This window comes from Pithys albifrons, chromosome 14 (genome assembly GCF_047495875.1).
Source record: "Pithys albifrons albifrons isolate INPA30051 chromosome 14, PitAlb_v1, whole genome shotgun sequence".
Classification (NCBI taxonomy): domain Eukaryota; kingdom Metazoa; phylum Chordata; class Aves; order Passeriformes; family Thamnophilidae; genus Pithys; species Pithys albifrons.
In genome coordinates this window covers 13,345,404-13,362,974 of record NC_092471.1, presented here as the reverse complement: position 1 = coordinate 13,362,974, position 17,571 = coordinate 13,345,404, and the positions used below count along the sequence as shown (strand labels likewise).

At 45.2% G+C, this 17,571-nt stretch overlaps 1 protein-coding gene across 4 annotated transcripts in view; it reads left to right on the top strand.

Moving 5' to 3' along the window:
- Positions 1-204: 204 nt before the first annotated feature.
- Positions 205-17,571, top strand: part of MTM1 (myotubularin 1) — a 49,022-nt gene continuing 31,655 nt past the window's right edge. For 2 of the 4 annotated variants that reach the window (XM_071569762.1, XM_071569759.1), the window contains exons 1-2: positions 205-363; positions 2,222-2,378. The gene's annotated coding sequence lies outside the window, so the exon portion shown is untranslated. Of the gene's footprint in view, positions 364-2,221; positions 2,379-3,435; positions 3,491-17,571 lie in introns of those variants that run through there. The other 2 variants (XM_071569760.1, XM_071569761.1) reach the window with 2 other exon arrangements.

Genomic DNA, 17,571 nt, shown 5'->3' with positions numbered 1-17,571 from the left:
CTCCCGGCCTGAGGGACCGCCCCGCCCCGCCTCATTGGCCCCGCCCCGCCCTTTGACCCCGCCCCATTGGCCCCTTTCGCCCCGCCCCAGTCGCCCCGCCCCCACTGTTGGTCCCGCCCCCCCTCCGCGGCCCTTCCCACACGCACAGGCCCCGCCCCCGAGCCTAAGCCCAGCCCCGCCCGCCGCTCCCGGCAGCCCCTGCGGGCCGGGGCGGGCGCGGGCCCGTCACGTGAGCGCCGCACTCGGGCCCGAGACGGTGGCGGTGTCGGGACTGTTGGTGAGAGCTCTGTGAGAGCTTCGGGTGTGTCGGTGTGAGCTCTGTGAGAGCCCGGTGAGTGTCAGTGAGACCCCGGAGAGTGCCCGGTGAGTGTCAGTGTGAGCTCTGTGAGAGACTCGGGTGTGCGGTGTCAGCCCAGTGAGAGCTTGGGGAGTATCGGTGAGGACCCGGAGAGTGTCCGTGGGGCCCTGGTGGGTGTCCCGTGGGGCCCAGTGGGTGTCCGTGGGGCCCTGGTGGGTGTCCCGTGGGGCCCAGTGGGTGTCCCGTGGGGCCCTGGTGGGTGTCCGTGGGGCCCTGGTGGGTGTCTGTGGGGCCGTGGTGGGTGTCCGTGGGGCCCTGGTGGGTGTCCCGTGGGGCCCTGGTGGGTGTCCCGTGGGGCCCTGGTGGGTGTCCCGTGGGGCCCAGTGGGTGTCCGTGGCCCCGCTGCCTGGCCGGGCTCAGCTTCCCGGGCTGTTCGAGGCCTCTCGGCTCCGGCTGCTCCTGCCTCACGTCCCGCTGTGCAGCATCAGTCCGGGAGCAGAATTTTTACCTCTGCTGTGACGTGAAAATACCCCGAGTGCTCTTGATTCACTTTCAGACTTCTAAGCCGCTGTAGTGTTAATTTCTGACTGGTTTAAATTTCGTTCGAGGCATGTGACTTCTTTCGGTGCTCACGGCTAAAAAGCTGAACCCTTCCATCACAGGGCAAAAATTTTTGGTTGATTTAAAGCAAGAAATTACTATTGAACATGTCAGATTGTTTCTGCTTGCTGGTTTTTGTGCTCTGGCAATCAAAAAGCATGTTTTCTATTTTGTGTGGTGGTTGAGTTTTGATTGGTTTGTGTTTTTTCAGATGTACACTTATTAAGAACACAAGAAGGGTATTAGCTCTTTGCACAGAAACCTCCATTTTTTCTTGGTAGTATAGAAAGCATAGGCAAATTCAGTATTAAAAATGTGTAGGTATTCAGTGTTTTGTACTTGGTCTGAAGATTGACTTGTCACAACAGGCACTAACCAAAACTGTGGATGTTTAAAAAATAGAAGCTCTTTCCTGCTGTAGTTTTCTTTTTAATGTTAATTCATGGTTTAGGTGGTTAAAAAAAGTTCGGCTGTAGAGTTATGAAAAAAGCTGGTAATGAGCCTTAACACAAGGAACTTGTGGCACTACATGTGACTTCATTGTGTGGCAGATGTCACAGGAGGTGAGCTATAGACCTGCTTTCAAGGAAATGCAGAATTTTCCCTTTTTGCACTTGTGTTTATCATTCTGTGACTGTCAGAAGGAAACTTGTAAAAGACACACTCGCAGAAGAGACAGGCTTGTTGTAGCATCAGCCATTGTTTCTGAGCGAACTCCTGTGCTAATGTGTTCCTGTAGGTAGTTACAGTGTTAACTCACAGTACTTAATTTAAAGCACAAGTCTGATTTAATGAGAAGTAACTGTAAATCTGTAAAACTGTAAACTAGTTTCTCCAAGGACTTGAATCATGTAGAAATAAATTTTATTTCATGGTCTGTTTCTTCTGATTTTGTCAAATTAAATAGCAACTTTCATATGAGAATCATTCCTGACTGGTTTTGGGAAAAGAAACAAGTGGCAGTATTCTTTGGGAAGGCTTGAGAGAGGAAATGCTTAACTGTGTGCAGAAAGATGCCCAAATACATACGGGGAGCATAAACATGGTTAAGGTTTGCACTTAAGGACTGACTTTAAAACACTTTAAAACCAGATCTTAATAGTTTTAGAAGAGAATGTTCTCAATTCCAACTACTTGATGCTAAACCTCCTGACAGAAGGTATAACATAAGAAGAGCTGGTACTGTTTGTTTCCTTTCTCCAGAATGTTTTCATAGAACTATTCTGGGATTTTGCTTCCTTTTTGAAGTGTTTTTAAAGTAATGCCAGCTGAAATTTTCTGGCAGTGCTAACGATGTCTTTCTACCTGTTCCATTCCTGTCAGGAGTCAGCGACAGCACAAAAGTCAAATATGGTTGGAAAGCTGAAGGAATGACTTCACTGTTTTCCTCTCATCTCACTGAAGGAGGTGGTGTATCTGTGTTTTATACAACTGAAATGACTTGTTGAATCTGGAGGCTCCTGAGCAAAAGAACAAAAAAGTAAGTGTCTTTAAGCAGACTGCATTACACTTTTGTATAAGATGGCTGGTGAGTTTTTCAACAAAATCTAAGTAATTGCTTTGCAATGTCTTGGCTGTGTTCTTGCATGTAGTGAGTGGAAAGGCTTCATGCCAGAAACTGGGATGTGACTGGGCCCATCAATGTGTAACATACATGGGCACATGTGGCAAGTTTCAAACTTCCTATGCCTGTTATTTGAAACAGAGCACACCCAAAAACTGTGGTGCTGCCCCATGAGTGACTTGGACAGGGCAATCCCAATCTCCTTTTTCTTAGGGATGGGAGCAGATAATGGTTTGTGGAGGACTTCATCACACTTTATGAAGTTATAGTCTATTTAGTCTACTTTTTTAAGCACAGACCAGCTCAGACAGTACTTTCTCTGTGACATTATGTGTATTCATGCAGTGGGAGAAGGAACTAGACAGGAGATGACACAGGATGAGTCTGATGTATCAGTTGTGGATGTTCTCAAAGGAAAGTTGGAGGAAAAGTCAGAGTAGCGGATGAAATTTTAACTTTGTCTTCTCTTAATACAGTGTATCACTGTAACAGATACAATTTTCATTTCTCTTGTGGAATCATCAGTTAAATCTTCAGCAATAGAACTACAGTGGCCTGAGGGGATGTCTTTCAAGAAGAATGAGCAGAGAACAACTGAAAGCCTTCTTAATAGAAAACTTGGAAGCTGTGTTTGCTGTCCCATGGGCTTTCCTGTCAACTGCATCAGCTTTTGACAGTGTGGGAGGGATGCATTCCCTGCAGGGGATGCAGAGGAGTGAAAATAGACTGGGTGGGTTTAGAAAGCCACAGATCAGCCTTCAGGCATTGGTTTCCTACAGATGTAATGTTGATTCTAGAGGTAATCTGACATGGTTCCTTAAAAACGCTCTGGCTGCTGTGCTGGCATCTAATCTAGGTGGGTTTAACTGTTAGAGGGAAAAGCACTGCTTTGTTTCATGCACTCACAATACTGAACTGCCACTTTAGAACGCAGCTACCAGGCTGAATGTCAGAAGCAGTCCAGGAAAAAAGATAATCATGACAAGAGGAAGGTCATACATATAGAAGAAATACAAGATTAGCAATAAGTGAGTACAAGTGGGCAGAAATAGCATAAATTGCAAATAATAGACCTCCAAAAATTGCTGGAAAACAGGCCTTAGAAAATAATTACATATATTACCAGTGAAGCAGGTGCTGCTTTTCTTTGTAACAGTGATATAAATCAGGAAAAATACTTAACTAACAGATCAGAGTCCATCAGCAGATCAGTTACTCAGTGTCCATGATGGCTTGTATCTTACTGTATCATCTCTGTGAGACAACTTCTAACTCTGTTACAAAAACGTTGCTAGAATAAAAGATGCAGATATCACCCTAAGATATATTTTCAATATCATTTGAAAGGAGGAAGCGATTGGGTTGTTAGTCAGCAAAATGTTATGTTGCAAGCCTTTATTTTAGGTCTTGTTGGAAGTTGTGGTTTGCTTTGAAAAAAGGGTGGGAGTTCAATTCCTTGAGAAGTTAAGACAGTGAAAAAAACCCCTTCAAATGGAGGTAGGAGAATTATTAGTCAAGACGGAACTGGGGATTTTTTTACTCCCTCCAGCTATTGTTTATTCAATACCTGGCTCTGATGTACAAGTTACAAGAATTTTTCTTAAGAAATGTATACACAGAAGTGCATAAGGATCTGGGAGTACTGAGTTGGGGTTTTTTTTTACCAAACTTTCTGCCAAGCTGCTGCTACTTGGTACCATTTGTAGAATTGTCAGGATTCTACTTTCTCTTAGTGCCAGGGCTTCCTTCTGGTATCTTCAAAATTCCGTGGTATAGTGAGCCTGTAAAATAGGAGTGGTCAGGCAATGGTGCACTTCTAATTTGTTTGGTGAACTGACAGTCACTTGACTGTTGTGAACTGTTGTTTGTTTGCATTTGTTCAGTTGAATCCTTCGGGGACAATGACTTGCCCTGTCAAATAAAGGGCACATTAGGGAACAAGAGAATGCTTTTTCTGGGAGATGGAGCGTTTATGGCTCTTCACAAACAAATTCAGCAGTCCCTGTTGAGTTGTACAACTGCTGCTGGAAGTCTGGCAGAGATTTGGCAACATGAGGGATTCTGGGGTGCATCTTTTTAGGGCCAGGAAGCCTGGTGGACTTCTGCTACATTATTTTTGTTTCCATTTCTGAGTATAGTGGTGGTTTTTTGCTAAGATATTAAATGAGGTTGAAAGAGATGTGTTTCTTTCTCTGGACTTGATTAGTTGCTTGTGGAGCTTTAGTCTCTGTGTGCTTTGTTTTGGTTGATTGGTGCTGTTTGGTCAGGGACAGCTGATGTCTGGAAAGCTGCTTTCATTGCTGTTGGTTTTCTTGTGACTTGTTTTCATATCCCTGTATAAGTTTATATCCAAACCTAAGATTTTATTAACCTTTAGTAAGGTGAATGACTACTCTTGACTTCATTAGATTATGTGCCTGTTTACTGGTGTTGATGATGCTTGTTTTTGTGACTCTTACAATTTAAATGCTGTTGTTGGCTTAACCCTTCAGGGCTGCTGCTTTTCCATATTCATTTTGTAAAGGATTTATATTCCTTTCTGTTTAATACTTAGGTTGAAATGCTTTTCTTTTTACTTCTGTCTTCATGGTTGTTCTAACTTAACTTTGCTACTGCCTTAGAAATTCCGGGAGTTCTGCTCTGTCCTGTATGTTATTTCTGAAAACCCCATGGATTATGTATTATCTCTTCTGTGCAGCTGTGGTTCTGACAGATGTGGTTTTGGTTTTAGGACTTGGTATTTTATGCTTTTAATTTTATTATGGGAACCACAAGGCAGTGTATTCATGCAGCCCCTGTAGGTTGTTACTGTACCATATAAAGCTCTACCCAGACACCCTGACATTATAAACCTGCTGTTTAATTTTTTGCATCTTCTCTTAAAACAAAGGTGCAAGCAGCTTTTTCTGTGTGCACACACTGACTTACACTCTCCACTCAAGCATAGTGAATAATTATTTACTAATTTAATTCTATTTTTCTTGTCTTTGAAATAATTCCTTATTTGGTATCAGGTCTAACTATGAAAATAACTTCATTTTTGTCTGGACTGGTAAATGCTTTGGAGATCTTAACTAATTAACGCCCTGCACTCGTTGCTTTCAGGTGGCATTTAATTGTACTGTAACTTTTTTTAAAGGCCTCTTTTTGTTTTCTGAATCACTGACAGCAAATGAAGGGGCGTAGCAAGTTTTGTTACTATTTAGGAGAGGCCTGGGAGGTGCACAGACTTTGTTCATTCTTGTACAAACCTTTACCTGGAGCAGAATTATGAGAACTTTGTGTGATTATTCTAGAAAATGTTCCGTTGAACTTTCTGTTGTAATTTTTTTACATAAATTTGATTCTGATAAAGGCAAATAATTCTCATGCTTATTCAGTTGCCTTTCTATTTTATATACATATATATAAGTACCCAAAATAACTTTTTCAACTATAATAATATGAATCACTAATGTTTCTTCATCATATTTACTTTTCAGTATATTCTGTAAATGTCTTCTGTGTATGGTAGTTTAGCAATTTAATTTCCTCAATCTTTCCACATTAACACACTGAACAGGATAGACTATACAAAGTGAAAAACTTCCATTTTCCTTTGAGTGTTGTCAAAACTTGCTGTTGCTCCAAATGATTGATACAGGTACAGATTTGAAAGAAATTTTTTCAAAGTTTTAGTCCAGTAATGGAAGGTAATATGTTTAATATCTGGGAAGTGGAGCTGACAGTTTACTTGATGCAGTTTGCTTGAGCTCAGATGTTTGTGGCCAATGCTGAATATGCTGGCAGATACTTCATACATGTGAAGATTTTAGGTTTATAGAAGCATGGCTCAGGTAGGCAGTAGAATTTTTGTAGTGTGAGTCTGTTGTGAAGATGAAGCCTTAAAAGGAGCAGCAGAATGTCAAATAAGTTTTGATTTATTCCTGGGTCATAAACAATAAGAACTAATTTCACCAGTCTGTTGTCAATCTTAACATGGCTTAGAGTCTTGGTGGTCTTTCCAGGTTGCACCACACACATCCTGTAACCTGTTGGCAGTGAAGAACCTTAAGGGAAGAGGAGCTGATTGTTTCAAATGTAACTTTCAAAATTTTGTTTAGATTTTTTGTGTGGATGTATGTTTGTGGCTGTTGGCATTTAATCACAAAAAGCAGACAGGATCCTTGAAGTGACTTCTTAAAATCTGGCCCTCAGTGCCTACCCTTTCAAATGATGTAGTGCCTCCATTCCCACAAATCCTCGGAAGCACAAGTATAAATACAATCCTTAATGAAAATGCAGATCCCTTGCAGTTTGTTATTGTAAGATCATTGGAGCCTGTATTTCTCGATAGTGTTACTATATTAAGTTCTGGTAACTTTAACAAAGCTTTGTTTATTAGTTCAAGTCAAATCCTGTAAAGTTACTTTGTTGTTTCCTTGCTATTCTACATTCAGGGAAGAATGTTCAATTGTTTGTAGCTGCAGAATATCACAAAGTTGTCTGATTTATTTTAAATTTGCAGCGTAATTGTACTTCTGTTCAGCTGCTGACAAGTGTGAGCTCTGTATGCTTTTCAGTTTTTGTGCCAGTGTGGAAGTTCATATGGGTGATACTGAGCAATAAAATGTGTTGGCAGTGGAAAACTACTTGCAGGATTTTTCCCTGTGTAGAAGGACTGCTGGGGCTCTGCGATAATGAGAAAGTTGTGGCTATTTTAAGACTGTGGTAGAGTATGATTTTTAAATTGTTCATGGCAATATTACTTTGGGAGGCTGCCAGAAGCTGCTTCTACAATTTGAAAGAAAAAGAAATAATATTATAAAAGGAAATACTTGGTGTTTGTTTTAAATGTTTCTGAAAACTTGTTTTCTCTTGATACAGAAGAATCCACTTCCTTAAGGTTTTGTCCTTGTTGAACGGGTACTTCTAAAAAAGCTTAATGAGAACTTCATCTTACCTGTTGTCTGAAGGTCACAGAAGTGTAGTGTAATGCAGGTTGGAAGGGACTTCAAGGCCTCCTTGTTCAAGCCCTTGCTCACAGCAGGATCAGACACAGTTGTTCAAAGCTTTATTCAGCTGGGTCTTAGAAACCTCAGAGGATGGGGACTGCAACCTTCTCGAGCCCTGTTTTCGCTGCCTTATGGGGCAAAAGGTTTGGGGGTTTTCCTGAAATCAACCTGAGTCTTGCTTGTTATTCTGTTGTATCTCCTCACTCACCACTTTGAGGAGCCTGGCTCTGCCTTCTCAGTAACTACCTCAAGGATAGTGCTGGGCAGCCGTGAGGTCTCACTGCTGCTCTGTCTCCTTCAGGCTGAACAATTTCCAGCTCCTTCAGGCTCTCACAGTGGGACAGGTGCTCCAGGTGGCCCTCAGCTGAACTCACTGCAGGTTATCCTTGCCTGTCTTGTACTGGGGTCCAAGAGTGGACACTGTTCTAATGGATGCTCTGTAATCAATTACTTGGCCATAGTTTACTTCTGGAAGTGTGGGTGATTATAAACGTGCTTTTATTAGTATTTGGGGTTTTTAGGTGGGATTTGTTTTCAAGGTAAAATTTTTGTAGCATTAGAAGAATTCTTCCACTTACATATTGGTGAAATAACTTGCATTAGTATCAGTGAAAATTTTTGATGGACTTAAAAAAATACCCTGAGAGATAACACCTTATCTTCATTATATATTTATTCAACTTGATTATTTCTGAATATCTCTAATTTGCAATGAAGAAACAAAACAGAGTAGTTGATTTCTATAATGACATAATCTGTAGAAGTCAGATAGTAAATTCATTCCAGCTGTAAAGTATGTTTGTAGAAATGAGTCTGATGGAGAGTTGGGGGAATTTTATACAAAGTAAACTTGTATATAGAGAAACACACACACAAATTGCTGCAAGATCCGCACACATCTTGTTTGCTTCAAGTGGCCTGGTGGTTTGTCAGCAGGGAGGGGAACTCTGACCTGCTGCCTTGTCAGGTTCCAAAAAATGTTTCTGAAAACCTGAAAGGGTCTCTGCCTGTTTCTTCTGACTTTTCTGCATCTCAGTGTAATTTGTAGTCAGTGTTCTGGGTTATTTCAGAATCTCAGCTCACCTCATGTAACGCTACAGTTCAGGCAGAGCTTGGTGAATGTGCAGTAGGGGAGGAAATAATACAGAAAGCAAAGGAGGAAACGGAAAGGCTTTTGAAGCACTCGGTGCTGTTCCCTGTGCGAGCAGCAGGAGTAGCTGCGATTGGGAGGGACAGGGAACGTCCAGACGAGCTTTTGCTGTTCCGAGCTTCGGCAGCGCGTTGGCCCCGAGGTGAGTGTGGAGGAGCCCGGGGGGGCTCCTGTGACTCTGCTGATCCTTCCTGTGGCTTTGCTGATGGAGGGGCTGTGGCTGCAGAGTCAGCAGCCAGCGCGGCTGTGCCGGTACCTGCTGCAGAGGCAGAATTCCCATTTTGAGTGCAGATCTATTCAGCGTTGTTGCATCTTTTAAAAGTCACTTTTCTAGGGCTTGTTTGTGCTTTCTTGTCTCTCATGGTTGGTGTAGCCTTAATTTAAGTTTACATGAGCTCCAGTTAAAACCACTTAATCTCTGCTGACACAGAAAAACTGGGGCTGCTGTGCCTTTTCTGTCTCACCTGGCACTTCTCACTTAAAATACAAATAAAAGCCATTTCATATGAAGAAATATTTAAAGCAAGCTTCTGAGTAAATATGCCTTTTACCTTTATAAAACCTTGAACTTCTGTAAATTAAGGAAAGTCATCTGAACAAATATTGGATGTTCACAAGTTAGCATAATAAAATAGCAAAAGTTAAATCAACCTTAAGTTTTGTGGTATTTAAGATAGTGAAAGGAAGGAAGAACTGTGAAAATATCTTCTCTTTAAATTTCATCGTCAAAACATTAGTCTCCAGTGTTCCAATAGTATTTCTGTGAAGAATAATGAAAAGACAATGATGTATTTTGATTGCTAATAGCTGTTCATTTAAATGTACTAAAATTAGTTCAGGACCCCTGTTTCAGTGTTGGAGAAAGCTGAGATAGCTGGAGACCCAGAAGGGACCCATAGGCTCTGTGGCATTCAAAAGTGTTTTTCTTTATTTTTTCAGCTTAATGTGTGTTTCTTTGTTAAATATTTCTTTTGTGTAGGGTTGTGATTTTTTTACTGATAAGCTGTATCAGTGAATATTACAACTCTAAACACAGTGTCAGGTTTCCTGTTGTCGCAGGTTAGGCCTAGCTGTTGCCAACCCTGGACTGGCCCCCCTCCTTCCCCCTCCCAGAACCTTCCCAGCAAAGGAAAGAAAAAAAACTGAAAAGAAACGCACTCTAAAGAGACTGAACTGAATAAAAAGAATAAATTATATTTACTAACATTTACAAACCACACTGTATACACAATACTTAGGATCCCACTCCCCAGGGGAGAGGGGAAGGGAGAAAAAGGGGATTGATTAGCTGGAAAATAGGGGAGACACCAACCCAACCCAAAGAAACCGAATGAATCAAAACAAACACAATTAAAAACCTCAAGGAAGGGGAACAAGAATGAAACAATCTCACCCAGGACAGGAGAAACACCAGGGACCAGAGGGACCAGACTTCCACCACCTCCCTCCAACTCCTCAGCCAAGGACCGGAACAAAGGAACCACCACTCCCCCACTGCTACGTGGAAGACACGTGTGGAATACTTGTAACTTCCTTAGATACAATGGTTACTGAGGAAGCCATGGGTCAAACCATTACATTCTCCACCCCTTATTCCACACTGGTCTTTCCACGCGATCTTTGTATTATTGCATTTGCTTATATCCCACACGCATATATATATATATAGTCCATATGCGGTCCTTCAAGGTAGATGTCTTGTCATCAAGGATCAACACCAGCATCAGTTCAGCTTTAGTCCATTGCCTTTTGGTTAGAGTCACAGTTCCAAGTTGAGGCCTAGTCCACAGTTTAGGGCTGCCTTATCGTTGGACATCATGGAATACCAGTACCGGCTTTGTTTGGGTTTTTCTCATCTCGTGTCTGGTTTCCTGCAAAACACAACTCAAAGCACATCATTAGTTCTTCCCCAAGGCTAGATTGCCTTGGGGCACACACTGGATCTCCCCATCTTTCCTCATTACCCACCAGGTGTTTCCGGACCCTTGGGCAAAAACAATCCCACGAATGGGTTTGTCTTGGCCCGAGGGAGGGGTAATCCAGACAGATTTCCCTAACATGCCTCTCAAGTGAATCGCTGGAACTTTGTCTCCATCTACCGTGTGGAGGGATTCTGCTTGGGCAGGACCAGCTCGATTGACAGAGCCTCTGGTGTTAACCAACCAGGTGGCCTTGGCTAAATGCTTATCCCAGTTCTTGAAGGTTCCTCCACCTAGTGCCTTCAGAGTTGTTTTTAATAGTCCATTGCACCTTTCAACCTTTCCAGCAGCAGGTGCATGATATGGAATGTGATATACCCATTCAATACCATGCTCCCGTGCCCAAGTGGCCACTAGATTGTTCTTGAAATGAGTCCCATTATCTGACTCAATGCGATCTGGAGTGCCATGCCTCCACAAGACCTGTTTCTCAAGGCCCATGATAGTATTCCGGGCTGTTGCATGTGGTACTGAATATGTCTCTAACCATCCGGTGGTCGCTTCCACCATGGTAAGCACATAGCGCTTACCTTGGCTAGTCTGTGGCAATGTGATGTAGTCCACCTGCCAGGCCTCTCCGTATTTATACTTGTCCCAGCGTCCACCATACCAAAGGGGCTTCAATCTTTTTGCCTGCTTAATGGCAGCACAGGTTTCACAATCGCGGATAACCTGGGAGATAGTGTCTATAGTTAAATCCACCCCTCGGTCTCGCGCCCATTTATAGGTTGCATCCCGGCCTTGATGGCCTGAAGCATCATGGGCCCATTGAGCTAGGAACAATTCTCCCTTTTGCTGCCAATCGAGGTCTACTTGTGACACCTCAATCTGTGCAGCTCGGTCTGCCTGTCTGTTATTATCTTGTTCCTCATTAGCTCGACTTTTGGGCACATGGGCATCTACATGGCGGACTCTCACGTTCAATTTCTTTACTCTGGCAGCAATGTCTTGCCACAGATCTGCAGCCCAGATGGGCTTCCCTCTACGCCTCCAATTCATCTTCTCCCACCGATCTAGCCATCCCCAGAGAGCATTTGTTATCATCCATGAGTCGGTGTACAAGTAAAGCCTTGGCCATCCTTCTCTTTCTGCAATGTCTAGGGCCAATTGGACAGCTTTGAGTTCTGCGAACTGACTCGATTCGCCTTTCCCCTCAGTGGCTTCTGCCACCCGCTGGGTGGGATTCCACACAGCTGCTCTCCACTTCCGGCTCCTCCCTACGATACGGCAAGAACCATCAGTGAAAAGTGCGTAGCGCGTCTCTTCATCTGGCAGCTGATTATATGGTGGAGCTTCTTCAGCTCGACTCACTGACTCTTCCTCTTCTTCATCTGCCAGGCTGAAGTCCCCACCTTCAGGCCAATTGGTTATAATTTCTAGAATTCCAGGGCGATTCGAGCTCCCAATTCGAACACGTTGTGTAATCAAAGCAATCCACTTGCTCCACGTGGCATCGGTGGCATGGTGTGTAGGGGGCACTTTTCCTTTGAACATCCAGCTTAGCACCGGTAGTCGGGGTGCCAGGAAAAGCTGTGCTTCGGTACCGATGACTTCTGAGGCTGCTCGTATGCCTTCATACGCCGCTAAGATTTCCTTCTCCATAGGGGTGTAATTGGCCTCAGAGCCTCTGTAGCTTCGGCTCCAGAAACCAAGTGGTCGCCCTCGTGTCTCACCAGGCACCTTTTGCCAGAGGCTCCAGGAGGGACCTTTATCTCCAGCTGTGGAATAAAGTACATTCTTCACATCTGGTCCCGTCCTGACTGGTCCAAGAGCCACGGCATGTGCGATTTCTTGTTTGATCTGCTTGAAAGCCTGTTGTTGTTCAGGACCCCATTGGAAAATGTTCTTTTTACGGGTCACAAAATAGAGAGGGCTCACGATCTGGCTGTACTCTGGGATGTGCATTCGCCAGAAGCCTATGGCTCCCAGAAATGCTTGGGTCTCTTTCTTGTTAGTTGGGGGAGCCATTGCTACAATCTTATTGATGACATCGGTTGGAATCTGGCGACGTCCATCTTGCCATTTCACCCCAAGGAACTGAATCTCTCTGGCAGGTCCCTTGACCTTGCTCTTTTTGACGGCAAAACCGGCTTTGAGGAGAATCTGAATAATCTTTCGTCCTTTTCCGAAAACTTCTTCTGCTGTGTCTCCCCATACAATGACATCATCGATATACTGGATGTGTTCTGGGGCCTCACCCTTCTCCAATGTGGCCTGGATCAGCCCATGACAAATGGTTGGGCTGTGTTTCCACCCCTGGGGCAATCGGTTCCAGGTGTACTGCACGCCCCTCCAGGTGAAAGCAAACTGTGGCCTGCACTCTGGAGCCAGAGGAATGGAGAAGAATGCATTAGCAATGTCAATAGTGGCATACCACTTTGCTGCTTTGGACTCCAGCTCATACTGGAGCTCCAACATATCTGGCACAGCAGCACTCAACGGTGGCGTAACTTCATTCAGGCCACGATAGTCCACAGTCAGTCTCCATTCTCCATCTGATTTACGTACAGGCCAGATAGGGCTGTTGAAGGGTGAATGTGTTCTGCTGACCACCCCTTGGCTCTCCAGCTTCCTGATCATTTTATGGATGGGAATCACAGCATCTCGGTTTGTACGATACTGTCGCCTATGTACAGTTGCAGTGGCCATCGGTACTTCTTGATCTTTGACTCGGAGTAATCCCACAGCAGAAGGGTCTTCTGAGAGACCAGGGAGAGTAGACAACTGTTTGGACTCTCCTTCAATCACTGTGGCTACACCAAAAGCCCACCGGTACCCCTTCGGGTCCTTAAAGTGTCCTCTTTTTAAATAGTCCATACCAAGAATGCTAGGGGCTTCTGGTCCTGTCACAATGGAATGCTTTTCCCATTGGTCTCCTGTTAGGCTCATGTCAGCCTCTACCACCGACAGGTCCTGAGACCCTCCGGTTACTCCAGAAATAGACACAGTCTCTGTACTCTCATGTTCTGATGGCATTAATGTACATTGGGCACCAGTATCTACCAAAGCTCGATATTTCTGAGGATCCGATGTGCCAGGCCATCGAACCCACACAGCCCAGTAAACCCGATTATCATCCTCGTCCCTCTCCTCCTCCTGGCAGGAGGCAGGGCCCCTCTATTGTTGTTCCTGGTCGGAGCATTCTCCATCTGACGTGTGCGATGCTCTGTCAGAGGCTCCTTCATCAGCATGGGGGGAGTTGTTTCTTTTGCGTCTCGGAGATCGATGTTTCTTTTCCGGGGTCTTTGCTTCAACTATGTGGACAGCTTTCTTGCCAGCTACTTTCCGTTTTAATTCTTGCACTCGGGCTTTAAGTTTAGAGGTGGGTTCACCGTGCCATTTTTTCATGTTTTCCCCTAGTTCGCGCAGAAGGGCCCACAAGAAACCACGCTCACTCTGTGTCTTACTCCTGGAGCTTCCAGTTTTCTCTCGTGCTGCATGAGATGACCGAGAACGGGAGCGGGAATGAGAACGAGAACTGGAACGAGAATAAGAACGAGACCTTTCTTTGCGACCTCTAGAACGTCTGTGTCTAGGTTCTTCTTCATATACAGAGCGTCTAGTATTCCTCTGGTGGCCTCTAGTTCTCCCTCGTGCTGCATGAGGTGACCAAGAACGGGAACGGGACCGAGAACGGGAACAGGAACTTGAACGAGAATGAGAACGAGACCTTTCTTTGTGACCTCTGGAACCTTTGCCTCTAGGTTCTTCTTCATACACAGAGCGTCTAGGATTCCTCCCTACCCTTTCCCCACTGTAGAGGGACGAATGCTGGTAGTTAGAGGGGACCCTCATGGTTTCTGATATTCTCCGTATCCAGTGACACATTCTGTCAACGTGTATCTCATTCTCGTCCATACTTAGAGGGTATGCAGATATCAGACATGGCATATAAGACTTAGGGGCCCCATTCATCACCTTATCCCACATCGGCTGTGTGCAGGGCATCTTCTCTGGGACCAAGATGTCATAGTAATTTGGATCGGAGTATATAATCTCCAACATGGCCAGTTCCCGCAGATACTGGATGCCTTCTTCTGCAGTATTCCACTCTCTTGGAGCACTCACCAAATACTCTTTAAATGGGTATCTTGCCCTCACGGCACGGAGGATTCGGGTCCAGAGACTGGATGCCATCTCCCCCTGTCCCATTTCCTGTTCTATTTCACGGTCTCGGGCAAGAGATCCCAATTGTTGTGCTTCATGACCTTCCAGCACATGACTACTGGCCCCCTGGTCCCAACATCGCACCAGCCAGGTGAGGATGCGTTCATCGGGCCACCGACTGTAATCCCTTCGTATATCTCGAATCTCCTTTGGGGTCAATGATCGTATAATTTCACTTTCCCTCATTATTTCCTGTCCATCTCTCCCACGTACTATTCTCTCTACCTGTGTTTTTACTCTTCCACTCCTTCGTGGAACCTCTCTCACTTCCTTTCTGACCCTCTCACGCGAAGATGGGGATTGTTCAGGCCGTGAAGATGAGCTTCTATGGTGTTCACTCCGGGAGGATGGGCTCCTACGTCGCCCACGCTGTGGAGAGAGACTTCTACTTCGTTCGAGCCGTGGAGAAAGACTCCTAGCTCGTGCACCCCGTGAAAGGGAGCTCCTGTGTTGTTCATCAGGTCTGATGAATGGAGGTAGCACATAGTCCTTGGAAGGCCGGGGTAAGGGCCTTCCCCGGTCATCTATTCCCTCAAATGTAGGTCTAGTATGGGGAGGTGGAATCATACTTCCAAGAGAGGGTTGCCTTAGGAGAGGCTGAAACGGTCCTTCCTCAGGCTGACGGAAGCGCGTTGACCTCCTCTCTTCCTCCACTGGGTACTTGCGTATGTAGTCAGAGCACCAATCGTCGAATGTTCTTCTATCCCAGGATGCTCGCACCATCCCTTTCCTTTCTCCAGGCATGCCTCTGGTCTCTTTTGGGCGTGCCCCCAGTCCCATTAGGTGTGCCCCATCCCTTGTGACCACTCCTCCCTCTCTGGCGGCTGCTCCCTCTTCTACTGTGACTATTCTTTCCTCTTGTGCCGTCGCTCCTTCCATCGTCACAGTAGTTTCTTCCTCTCTCGCAGCTGCTTCTTCGTCTACTTCTTCTTCTTCTTCTTTTTCTTCTTCTTCTTGTTCCTCTTCTTCTTCTTCTTGCTCCAATTGCGGAGGTGGCTCTATGGGTTTTGTAGTCTCCTTTGTCCTCGTTGTTTTCTTCTTTATGGGGGCAATGATAATCTTCCGGTCCATAACTTCAGTTTGAGTTCCCACAGAGCGAATAGGAACTGTATCCGCGTCGGCTTGAGTTTGAGCTTCAACTGTGGTCTTGGTGGGTTTAGTAGGAATGGCCGCTTCCAGATCTGCAGCTTGAGTCTGAGTTTCCACAGAGCGAATAGAAACTGTATCGACGTCGGCCTGAGTCTGAGCTTCAACTGTGGTCTTAGCAGGCTTAATAGAGATGGCGACCTCCAGATCTATGGCTTGAGTCTGAATTTCTACGGAACAACTGGAAGCTGTATTAGCTTCAGCTTGCGTCTGGGTTTCAGCCGTGGTTGTAGCGGGGACAGCAGAAATAGCCTTGTCCAGATTTGCAGCCTGAGTTTGGGTTTCTGTCGAGCAAACAGAGACTGCATTTGCTTCAGCCTGCGTCTGAGTTTCAGCTGTGGTTGTAGAAGGGACAGCAGAAATGGCCTTGTCCAGATTTGAAACCTGAGTTTGGGTTTCTACTGAGCAAACAGAGGCTGAAACTTGAGTTTGGGTCCCTACAGAGTGAATGGGGGCTTTGTTGGCCTCTGTTTGAGTCTGAGTCTCAACTGTAGTTTTAGCAGGGACAGCGGAGGTAGCCATGTCCGGGTCTGCAGCTTGAGTTTGGGTTTCTACAGAGCGGACGGAGACTGTATTAGTTTCAGCTGCTTGAGCTTGGGTCTCTACAGAAACAGTCTTGACCTCATGCTGTGTTTGGACTCCGCTTTCGGTAGTCTGAACAGGGACTGCACGGGTCTCGGATGGCATATCTCCATATTCTATCCTGTCCTCAAGCCATTGACAGTAGTCTATGGCACATCGATAAGCACTAGCCAGGCCCCAACACAAAGCAGAGACTCGCGTATACGGGTCCTCATAGGAAAAACACTCTTCTGATAAACAGCGGGCCACCTCAGCAGAGTCACACACTTGTTCTGACGTGAACTTCCAAAAAACGGAGGGTGAGATACGCCCTAGCACTTTACCGAGATCCGACCAAGGCCCATCCCACCCTGGGACTGGCCTGTCCGAAGCCCCTTCCAAAGTTCCAGCGAGTCCCCCAGAGGCATAGCCTTTCTTAGGTCTAAAACAAGGGAAGCAACAAAGTGCCAGCATTCTTCCAATCTTATACAACAGTTCCATTACCCTCATAAACACTAGTGCTGTCACAATACAATTTAGGTAATAACTGGGACCAATTGTAACAGTAGGGATCTCTCTCAATAGTCCATTAATGTCATAATTTAACAGACCTTTAATGTCAAGATTCAGGAGGGCCTTACATGGATGACAATTATCAGGCAGACCTAGGTATGTCCCTAGGAGACCTCTCAGAGTGGGAGTAAGCATTAGCACCATCAGTATGTAAAGGAATAGAAAGACACTTAACAGGAGGCCTTTCACTACAAGAGACTGCCAGGCCATGCCAGCATGGTTGGACTGACCTCCTCTGGTACCTCTCAGGTATTTGCTAAAAAGGGTGAAAACCATTCTTTCTATTGTTTACCTTATGCCTGAGTCCTCTGTTCCCAAACAAAAACCTTGTTTATAACAAAAAGATACTCTTTTGATAATACCACTCCAGTTGGCAGTTCTCCCGGCCACTGTTCTCTAAACAGAGAATTGTTTACCAAACAACTCAAGGTCAGTATCTCGGTGGAACCTCCAATAATGTCGCAGGTTAGGCCTAGCTGTTGCCAACCCTGGACTGGCCCCCCTCCTTCCCCCTCCCAGAACCTTCCCAGCAAAGGAAA